The sequence below is a fragment of the Homarus americanus genome, unplaced genomic scaffold (assembly GCF_018991925.1).
Source record: "Homarus americanus isolate GMGI-L3 unplaced genomic scaffold, GMGI_Hamer_2.0 scaffold41887, whole genome shotgun sequence".
NCBI lineage: Eukaryota > Metazoa > Arthropoda > Malacostraca > Decapoda > Nephropidae > Homarus > Homarus americanus.
The window spans coordinates 99,899-111,615 of NW_024750135.1; positions in this window are offsets into that span (position 1 = coordinate 99,899).

An 11,717-nucleotide genomic window follows, 5' to 3' on the forward strand; every position below is an offset into this window, starting at 1 on the left:
AACCAAACGTATAATAATAAAAATGTAATGCCGAAATTTGGTGTAGAAAAAAAATAAATAAATGAAAGCACAAGTTATTGTCTGCATTATTTTTGTTTCTGGAATACTGTACAGGGTGGCGCATAAGTGTTGTTTTTACCTGGAGCCAATAATTAATACAGGGTGGTGGGGGCGCATAAATTGTTCTCTGCGACTTGTGCACCACCCTGTATAAATTGTTCTGAGGGAGGGAAAATAACTTCTGCAACACCCTGTACATTTAAAAAAAGAGTAGGGATCACCTGAAGATTAGACACCCCAGTTTATAGCACCTGGGGATTAAAACACCCTAAAGCTATCCCTGGGGAAGGTTTGGTTAGGTTAGGTTAAGTTGGGTTAGATTAGGGATGGATTAGGTTAAATTAGGCTGGGTTATGTTAGATTACACTAAGTTAGATTAGAACAGGTTAGTTTAGCTTGATTTAAATTAGATTAGGTCAGGTTAGTATATGTTACCGGTAGGTTAGATTAGGTCATGGTAGGTCAGGTTAGGATACGTCACTATTAGGTCAGATTAGGTTACCTATAGTTAGGTTAGGTTACTGTTAAGTTAGGTTAATGTTAAGTTAGGTTACGTTAGATTAGGATGTGTCTGTAAGGTTAGGATAGATCAGGTCAGGTTAAGTTAGCTTTGGTTAGGTTAGCTTTGGTTGGGATAGGTTAGCTTTGGTTAGGTTATGTTAGCTTTGGTTAGGTTATGTTAGCTTTGGTAAGATTAGGTTAGTTTTGGTTTGTTTAGGTTAGCTTTGGTTAGTTTACGTTAGCTTTGGTTAGGTTAGCTTAGCTCAAGTTAGGATAGATTACATTTGATTAACTTAGCTCACGTTAGGTCAGGTCAGGTCAGGTCAAGGTAACATCATCAAGGTGTTGTAATCCTCAGGTGCAACAAACTATAAGGTGGCCTAAACTCGCGGTGTACCAGAGCAAGTTTAGACCAGCAGCCAGCAGGAGTATTGTAACTGTCTAGTAATAAGAACCGGTCTGTAATAATATACCTTTCTTATGATTCACTCTAAGTGTTCGCTCCTTCATCTGTACAAATGATTCTTTAATCTTTCAAAGTCAATAAATCGTCTAATTTTAACCCGTGTTTTTTAATCTTTCCTTCTTGTTGATTTATTGTCGATTTTAACCTTACCTGGTGAGTTAGTCTAATTTAACCTTCCATGTTCATTTTATGTCTAATTTAATCTAACCTGTTGATTTAATGCCAAATTTAACCTTACATGTACAGGTATATCAATGTTTAATTAACTTTGCCAGGACTTAAAACTTAACTTAACTTAACCTAAACTAACATAACCTAACCTAAGAATCAATCAATAAAAAAATAATATAAATAACACCAATAATATAACCAATAACAACAATAATAACAAGAACAATAACAAACAAAAAATAACCAAATATATTCACACCACTTCCGAGTTTTGTCTAAAAAAAAGATTAATTCAAATAAATTAACATATTAAAATAAATTCAGATAATTTTTTTCTACTTGCGATTAATGATTGATTTTTTATGGTGTGTGTGTGTGTGTGTGTGTGTGTGTGTGTGTGTGTGTGTGTGTGTGTGTGTCCTACATAACACACAGTCATAACTAGTGTACAATCTAACATACAGACAATACAGGCGCTTACGTTACTGAGAGAGAGAGTTATGTACCGCACAATCCTAAAGACAATAATTCTGTTTCCTTCGTAATCTTTGTATAGATCTCCCGGCAGCCGTAGGGAGGGAGGGAGAGAGGGAGGATGTGAGGGAAGGAAGGAGAGAGGGAGAGTTTAAATCAGGGAGGGAGGGAGGGAGGTGAACTCGACTCCCTCCCTCCATCACTCACAAGTATACATGAAGGCTTGGACGACCCCGGCACCCCCGCCTGGCACTCCAGAGATTACCAGCTTCCGGCACTCCGTCCACCAGGGAGGTCTTGTGGGGGGGGGGGCTTTATTTGTCCATGTGTAAGTTTCTCACGTTATTTGTCTGTCTGTATCTATCTATCTATCTATCTATCTATCGCAGTGCAGTGGGGTCATGGCTCTATATCAAGACTGGCGCGCGCGTGTGTGTGTGTGTGTGTGTGTGTGTGTGTGTGTGTGTGTGTGTGTGTGTGTGTGTAGTAAAGTAGAGGCGAGAAAGTGAAGAAGATTGTGTTGACGTTTCTGATGTGTGTGTGTGTGTGTGTGTGTGTGTGTGTGTGTGTGTGTGCGTGCGTGCGAGAAAGTCTATGTATGTATGTATGTATGCATGACCTGTGGTGTAATGCTCGCCTCGCAAGCAAGCGGACCTGGGTTCGATCCCCGGGCAGAGTGAGACTATGGGCAAGTTTCTTTACGCCATTTGCCTCTGTCTACCCAGCAGTAATTGATTTGCAGATCGTGTTCCGGGGTAAAGGTTAGCCAGTGCAGTTGGCGAGTTGTCCGGTCTTCTCGGACTATTCCTTGACACTGGGTCATGCAGCTCGTTAACTCAGGGTGTGGTTGTTGTGTTGGCGACAGCTTCTACACCTTAAACAGATTCACGCCTAGGTGGCTCTTGGGCCGGCCATCCTTGTTACACGAGGGGCAACCATTATGTATGTGTGTATGAATTATGTATGTATGTACGTATGTAACTCAATAGACCAAAGGACCTCCATAGAAGAAAGTGAGGAGAGGTGAGAGAAGGTGAGGAGAGGTGAGAGAAGGTGAGATGAGGTTATCACAGAAAGACGACGCCTCTCACTTTGTCTCCCCCCCCCTCCCTCCCTACGATGGGAATGAGGGAAGACAAGGGAGAGGGAGAGGGGGTGGTGGAGAAGGGGAGTGAAAGGAATAAGGATAAATATAAATTAGACAGACAGACAGACAGACATGACGACACACACGATTATCGAACATTCCCGGAAACTGTTAAGAAATATGACAATTATTACACATATAAAAACATACATATATCCATCTATCACCTAATATTTTATTCTGCACAGGTGTGTCCCCGTCATCACCTGCCCATAATTACTTACTCTTCTCCAGGTAAACCTTATGATACAACACACCTCTCACGATGACTCCACAGATCTGTTTATTTTGAGGTGGGTGTGGATGAATGTTAGTCCTCTATCTATCTATCTATCTATCTAGTCTTAATCTCTCTCTCTCTCTCTCTCTCTCTCTCTCTCTCTCTCTCTCTCTCCATTGATCATTCCCTCCTCCCTCCCACACCTCTCCCAGCACCAAAACACACTCATCACCTGCTTCCCTTCCCTACCTCCCTCCTCTCCGACCCTCTCATCCATCAACCCACTCATGAGAGGGGCGGGGCGAGAGTTTAATAAAGTAGAGAGAGAGAGAGAGAGGAAAGTTGGCAACCTCTCCCTAGGCACTAACCACTCTCTCACCTGTCTGTTGTTAAGACCGATCTGTTTACCTGTTGCCTTCCGTTTACCTGTCTAGCTGCCCATAACGGGGTGGAGCGGGTGGGGGGGAAGCAGCGAAGACTTTAATGTTTTAGTATAATTATAGACATTAATAACTGCAACAGATGTGACGATGAGATTAATGGTGAGATTGATGGTTTCTGTACCCAAGAGAGAGAGAGAGAGAGTGAAGGAGGAGGTAGGGAAACTGGGGAAGGAGAGGGAGGGGAGAGATGGTCAAGTGATGCAGGCTGGGGGGGTCAGGAAAGGGGGGGCTGGGGGGGTCAGGAAAGGGCTGGGGGGGTCAGGAAAGGGGGGCTAAGGGGGAAGTAGTGTGATGGCGTGATTGATTAGTTCTAATTTTGCCACGTACAGAGGCTAGTTTACTGTGCACCCTATACTCCTCCTGTGAACGGTAGCGCGAAAGGATTACAGAGTAGAGGTCCCCGAAGGGTGTGTATAGCAGTCCCCAGTGGTCAGGATATTATGACTTTGAATGTTACAGAGTATTTCAACTTCATTCTTTGTTTAGTTCTATACATAAAGGGTAACTCATTCACAACTGCGTGAGTACAGGCGTGTGAGGCAGTGTGTCTGGCCGCACACTTTGTTATTCACATTTGCGTGAGAAGTATTCAAGCTCATTGTGTGTTTGGTTCTATGCATGGGAACTGATATAGCTACTTAGTGCAAAAAAGTTGATGCAATCTTAATATGTCGGCTATCATGCCATTAGTGATGATATGTGTCATGATAGGGTGTATCCTACAACTCATTCATATGTATGTATGTATGTATGTATGTATGTATGTATGTATGTATGTATGTATGTATGTATGCATGTATGTATGTATGTATGCATGTATGTGTACGCATGTGGTGTGTGTGCTTAAAGATTACCAAACACGTCCAAAGATTAGTAAATAAAGAAAGTTTCAAGATAAGTAAAAAAAAAAAATCGTTCCAAAGGTAAAAAAAAATAAGGTATCATACAGCTGTGAATGACCACCCCCCCCAAACTTTATTACAGATTGTGTTAAGGATCTCGAGGCGATCATTAGCATCCAGTAAAGACATCTCTAATTAGCTCTCTCTCTCTCTCTCTCTCACATAGAGATTCATGTAAGCTGATGAATATTTAGGAATTTATAGGCAGAAAAAAATAGTGTGTGTGTGTGTGTGTGTGTGTGTGTGTGTGTGTGTGTGTCAGCTGATGCCGTCCCTCAACTATCATACGCCTGTCAGCCCAAATGTTCCTCTCCCCGGCTCTTCCCCGCCATCCACCACCCCACCCCGCCCCACCCTGCCCTGCCCTGCCCTAGGATGATGCAACTTGACCCAACTGATGATACCCGCCATTATTACTCACTAACTATTCTTAACCACGTCAGACCCATTTTATAATAGGTTAGGTTAGGTGAGGTGAGGTTAGGTTAGGTTTAAGTGTACTAGGACTGACTCACATATCATGACCAACAACTAACAAGAGTCGTGTGTGTATACCACCCCTCTCCCCCCCCCCCTGCTTCACCCACGTGCGTTTGTTTACTAACATAAGACAGAGACACTGATACTAAACAACACCTGACTCACCTCACTGGAAGGTTCATTACATTTTAATTGGACTTTACGGATTAATTCAGTTAATTAGACGTTCATAGTAACGAAGTATGTATGTATGTATGTATGTATCATACCGGTGGAAATAAATGGTAACGTGAAGCAATGAAAGGAAAAAAATATATTAATATTTAGGAGAAAAATTTGATACGTTTAAGGGGAAAAAAGATATTATTACAATATCTAAAAGGCATAAAAATAAAACAGCGCTACATAACGAAAAAATGCGTTGTAACTGTATATATCTAGAACAAAAAAATCCCTCCGATATATTCAGAAGCAATAAAAAAAAAAACGAGGACTCTTAAGATTCTCGAAAAAAAATATTAATTTCTCTAATAATGTTCTAAGAGAGAGAGAGAGAGAGAGAGAGTATAGCTCTACTCATCTACAGGAGACGCGGCCCACTGTCCTCCACCGCACCGTATAAACACGGAACACCCCCTGACAAAAACACCCCACACATCTTGACGGCAATCTTACGCTGTCTGGCCGATGAGGTCATGGTTGTCACACACTTCCGCAGCCACACGTCGCTTGCCCAACACCCCTCCTCCCCGTACGCCCTATTTCCCCTCTCCCCTTCCCCTCGCTCCAAAGGGGGGGGGGGATTCTCAGAAGGGGGTAAGATGAGGGGAAAAGTCCTCAGATGAACGGATTTCCTCAACCACACGTCGCCTCCCCAATACCCTTCCTTTCCCCTTATTTCCCCCCTTTTCCTCCTCAGTCTAAAGGGGGAAAGGGATTTCACATAGAGGGTAGAAAGGGTGTGGGGGGGAGGAGGAAAGGGAAGAATCCTCAGATGAAAGAAAGTTGTTGTTTTTTGGTGTGGGAAACAAACACCCACACACACACACACACACACACACACACACACACACACACACACACACACACACACTAACCATACCTAACCTCAAATAATGCCTTATGTGGTTGGCCCTTAAGCCTAAACGACCTATAAAGAACAGTGAGGATTTAGTATACCGAATATTTAAAAGCCCAAGGAAACAGTATGGTCGGCACTGCACTCTACCTCCTGCCATTTCCCAAACGGTAAAGTAAGGTTACTGGTAACTATTTTACGGCTGGGGTCAACTGCATATGGGAGGGGGGGTCTCTCTCTCTCTCTATATTTATACCCACAACAACACCATCACCACTATATCAATATTATTTATTTTTGTTTATTTTTATTACCTACAAATTTTTTCTGGCTAAATAAACTGTTTCAAAATTAACTCCATCCATCACGTCCCCATTACATACCTCGGAGACCTGACACATAACCTACCCCCCTCCACGCCCCTCCAGAACGGGTATCAGTGTAGGTCCTCCCCCGTCAGCGCCTTCTATGAATGACACCGAAAACCAACCACAAAAAACGGGATGCGGGAGACCTCTACTCCTCCTGGTTCCCATTTTCTGAGTGAGAGTATTGTACACGGGCTCAGACGGGTGCAAAGACGGTGTTTACCTTCCATTAAAATGTAATTAGGCGAGAAATAGGAGAGGAGAGGCGGTGGTGGTGGTATAGGGGGGGGGGAGAGGAGGAGGAAAGAGTGAGATATGGTAGGAAGGGAAGGAGATATGGAAGGGAAGGAGGGAGGAAGGAAGGAAGGAAGGTAAAGAGGGAGGGAGAATAGGAGAGAGGATAGAATAGACGAAAGGGAGAGAGGGAAGGGGCAAGACAATATACATTCCACTATCAGGGAAGGAAGGAAGGATGGAGGGATGGAGGGAGAAAAGGAGGGAGGGAAGGAGGGAGGGAGGGAAGGATGGAGGGAGGGAGGGAGGGGCAGTAGACCATCACTATAAAGACACAGCTCTACACATGTTGGGTCATGATGGCGAGATATTGTTTAAGTGTTTTTTCTTCTCCGTCTAGATCAATGGCGACTTGTTGACTGCGCGACCACCATGTTGAGTGTGTGTGTTGACGGCGAGGTGAGTGTGTGGAGGAGGAGGAGGAGTGTGTATTTGGTGATATTCGGGATCACCTGAAGAAAAGGCCACAAACTTATTCCACCTGATGATAAAACACCCTAACCTAACCTAACCTAACCATAAATCGCATCTATAAACCGCGTGAGGGTCTCCATGACAACCTCACCCTGCAGGACGCCATGACGCCCAGGTTTGTTTACTTTCTAAATGAGTGAGTCAATTACCATAACTATAAAGAAACTGAGAAAAAGAGAAGAGAGAAAGAGAGAGACAATGTTCTCCTCCTCAGCAGCAGCCGGAACGCCATAAAACTGCTCCTTTATAGTGGTGGTCGCCAGGGCACCATAAACATTATAATGCTTGTAAACCCATAAACTCCCGCTCCACTACCAGGAGTTTGTGTACAGAGTGTGTATTACCAGGGTCCAGGGTCTAGGGTCCATGGTTCAGGGTCCACTACCAGATGAGTTTGTGTACAGAGTGTGTATTACCAGGGTCCAGGGTCTAGGGTCCATGGTTCAGGGTCCACTACCAGATGAGTTTGTGTACAGTGTGTGTATTACCAGGGTCTAGGGTCCATGGTTCAGGGTCCACTACCAGATGAGTTTGTGTACAGAGTGTATATTACCAGGGTCCAGGGTCCATGGTTCAGGGTCCACTACCAGATGAGTTTGTGTACAGAGTGTGTATTATCCAGGTCTAGGGTCCATGGTTCAGGGTCCACTACCAGATGAGTTTGTGTACAGATTATATTACCAGGGTCCAGGGTCCATGGTCCAGATGAGTTTGTGTACAGTAGGGTCCAGGGTCCATGGTCCAGGTCCACTACCAGATGAGTTTGTGTATGTATATTATAGGTCCATGGTCCAGGGTCCACTACCAGATGAGTTTGTACAGTGTATATATCAGGGTCCATGGTTCCAGATGTCCATGGGATGAGTTTGTGTACAGTGATATATCACCAGGTCCAGGGTCCATGGTCCACTACCAGATGAGTTTGTGTACCAGGGTCCAGGTCCAGGTCCACTACCAGATGAGTTTGTGTACAGTGTATATATTACCAGGTCCAGGGTCCATGGTTCCACTACCAGATGAGTTTGTACAGTGTACAGGTCCATAGGTCCACTACAGATGAGTTTGTGTACAGAGTGTGTATTACCAGGGTCCAGGGTCTAGGGTCCATGGTTCAGGGTCCACTACCAGATGAGTTTGTGTGCAGAGTGTACATTATCAGGGTCCAGGGTCCATGGTTCAGGGTCCACTACCAGATGAGTTTGTGTACAGAGTGTATATTACCAGGGTCTAGGGTCCATGGTTCAGGGTCCACTACCAGATGAGTTTGTGTACAGTGTGTGTATTACCAGGGTCCAGGGTCCATGGTCCAGGGTCCACTACCAGATGAGTTTGTGTGCAGAGTGTACATTACCAGGGTCCATGGTCCTACCTCACCAGTAGCCACAAGTTGGCTCGATTGTCTGTGGTTGTGTTGTCCAGCGTCTGTGTGCTTGTCCAAGACTCCCTCCCTCCCTCCCCTGCCTCCTTTCCTTCCTCTGTCCATTCTTCCCTTTCCTCCGTCCCTCTATCCTTCCCTTCCCTTCCCCTCCCTCCCCTCGTCCAGCAGTACTCACCACCCATCAGTATTGCGTTTTCTCCCCACCATCTTCACTAAGTCATTTAATCTTCAGATAAAATAAACTGGTAGGGGTCTAGGGATGGGGGTCTGGGGGTGGGGGTCTGGGGGTGGGGGTCTGGGGCTTAAAAACACCCTCATCTAACACCCCCCCCTTCTCCTCCTCCTCCTCCAACACTCCACAAAACCACCCCTTAACCAAACCTAACCAAACTAACCTAACCACCCAACCAAAACTCAACCAAAACTCAACCAAAACTAACCAAAACTAACCAAAACTCAACCAAAACTCAACCAAAACTAACCTAACTAAACTAAACCAAAACTAACCTAACTAAACCAAACCTAACCTAACCTAACCACAGCACATGACAAGTTCCCCGTTACACTTGTTTGTGGTTCTAAACAACATGTGATTTAGTGAGTTTCCAAGAGGCCCCTGATTGTTTTTGTACTGTCAAGTGTTGAGTCATGAGCGGCCCCGTCAGTGTGTGTACGGTCATAACCAAACGTTCTTTCAAACTCATGATTATTAAGGACACCTGAATATGAGGAATGGGTGCCCGCTGGTGTGCTGTAGGAGGGGTGGGGGGGGGTGGGTGGTAGTGTTAGGGTAGGGTTGGTATGGAGGTGAGTGGTGGTTAAGTGGGGTTAGGTTAGGTTAGGTTAGGTTAGACTATTTAATTAATCATCAGGGTGAAATATGCTTGGGTGTCTATTCTTCAGGTGATCCAACTTAATCACTTTTTTTCTGGTGTTAGTTTTTGCGTGTAGGAACAGGTTGAATTGAAGTGTTTGTGACCGGGGCCTGAGTGTACTGTACCTCGCGCTGAGTCAGGTCACTGCCAGATAAGGGTCAGTCACGCGACCCCTACCAGGTGACGCATTGAGTTGACCTGGGCCACGAGGAGAAGAAGAAGAAGGAGGAGAAGAAGAACAAGAACAACAATATAGAACAAAAACAACAATAAAAACAATATAAAAACATGAACAAGAACAAGAACAACAAAGAACAACAACCATAATAATAATAAAAATAAGATAAACACAGACCAAGAAGAACATGGCAGGAAGGTTAAAAAAAATAACAAGAGTTCTTCTTGGTGAACATCTGGGTTGACACGGCCTTAAAAGGTGATCTATAATAGTGAAAGCAGAACATAGTGTGTGTACCCGGTCCAAGTGTGTGGTGGATACTAGCCATCTACACCCCAGGCCACCCAACGGAAGCTGGTGTGAAGTTTTGGGGGGACGGAGACTTTGTGCGTGTGTGTGTGTGTGTGTGTGTGTGTGTGTGTGTGCGTGTGTCCCTGATATACATACAAATTAAACCATATAAAAAATAAACAACCTCCACAACCTCTCTCTCTCTCTCTCTCTGGTTTAATGTCTTTATTAAACCAAACCCCAAACACGAGCGCGTTCCTGTTATACCTGTGTTAATTATCAGCTGACTCACCACCACACCTGAGTACACCAGCTTCATACACACCTATGGCGGGTTTTTGATAAAGTGTTTAATTTACGTCTAATATGGAAGACAGAGACTTGTATTATAAAACATATGACTTTTATGGTTACCTGAGGATTAGTCCCCCCCCCCAGCTTGTTTTACCTGATGATTAATTAACGAGTTTAATTCTAATGGTAACGTAACGTAACTCCCAGCTTGTTTCATCGGAATTAACCAGCTTAAAACTAATGATAACATAACCTAACCTGACCTGACCTGACCTAACCTAACCTGACCTGACCTGACCTAACCTAACCTGACCTGACCTAACCTAACCTAACCTAACCCCTCCAGGTAAAGGTAAGGTGTTTTAATCAGCAGGTGACCTGAGCTCATATTAACAAGAAGATTAATCATATTTTATTACAGTGATTTGCATACTGGAAACCGTAATTAGTGATGAAGTAAAATATTTCTTCATATAATCCGTTAAATGAGGGTTTTATACCTCCATGTATAACGGACGCTCGATATAACGAACTCTCCTCTCCACATTGTCCGTTAAATAGAGGTTTCACAGTACTTCAACTAACACCTAGAAGACATATCGACATCTCTACACAGCACAGTACTCTTAATATGTACTCTGTAATAATGTACACAGGAAGAGTACATAAGGTCATAAATACTACCATTAACATATTTGACCTCTGACCTTCCTCCCCGTGCGTGACCTGAACATCTAAATCAGTCACCTCGGAACCTGGTACACCCTGATCTGTGTTGATGATATACACTTATAATATACACTTTTGACATACACTTGTGGTTAATACTTATACTGTACACTAGAACATACACTTGTACTATATACTTTTAATATACACTTGTATACACCTGTGATATATACTAATACACTGTTATATACACTTGAAATATACACTTATACTAAACATTGTAACATACACTTGTAATATCTGGAGTGTGTTGAGAGATATAGGAATTTTATTAACTCTTTAAAACAAAATACAGTATTATTCTTAAATGAGTTTTTCTTGTGTTGCGAAAACTATAAAGCAACACAAACACTGATTTAGAGCTTGAGTGTCTTGTACAGCAACACTATGAAGCAACACAAACACTCACTTAACGCTTGAGTGTCTTGTACCGCAACACTATAAAGCAACACAAACACTCACTTAACGCTTGAGTGTCTTGTACAGCAACACTATGAAGCAACACAAACACACACTTAACGCTTGAGTGTCTTGTACCGCAACACTATGAAGCAACACAAACACTCACTTAACGCTTGAGTGTCTTGTACCGCAACACTATGAAGCAACACACACTTACGACAGGAGCAGTATAAGAATTTGAAGTGATCCTCGAGTGAGTTGTACCTCAAGACTCGGGCATCACACACGAGAGGTTAAGAAAAGGAATATAAAAACCTCGAGTCTAGAGGTCATGGCGAGAGGTCATGATGGAGGTAGGAGGCAGGAGGTCCCCCTTGGGTACTCACACAATCACAAGGTTAGGTTAGGTTTAGGCAAGGATTGGTTAGGTTAGGTTTAGGCAAGGATTGGTTAGGTTAGGTTTAAGCAAGGTTAGGTTAGGTTTAGGCAAGG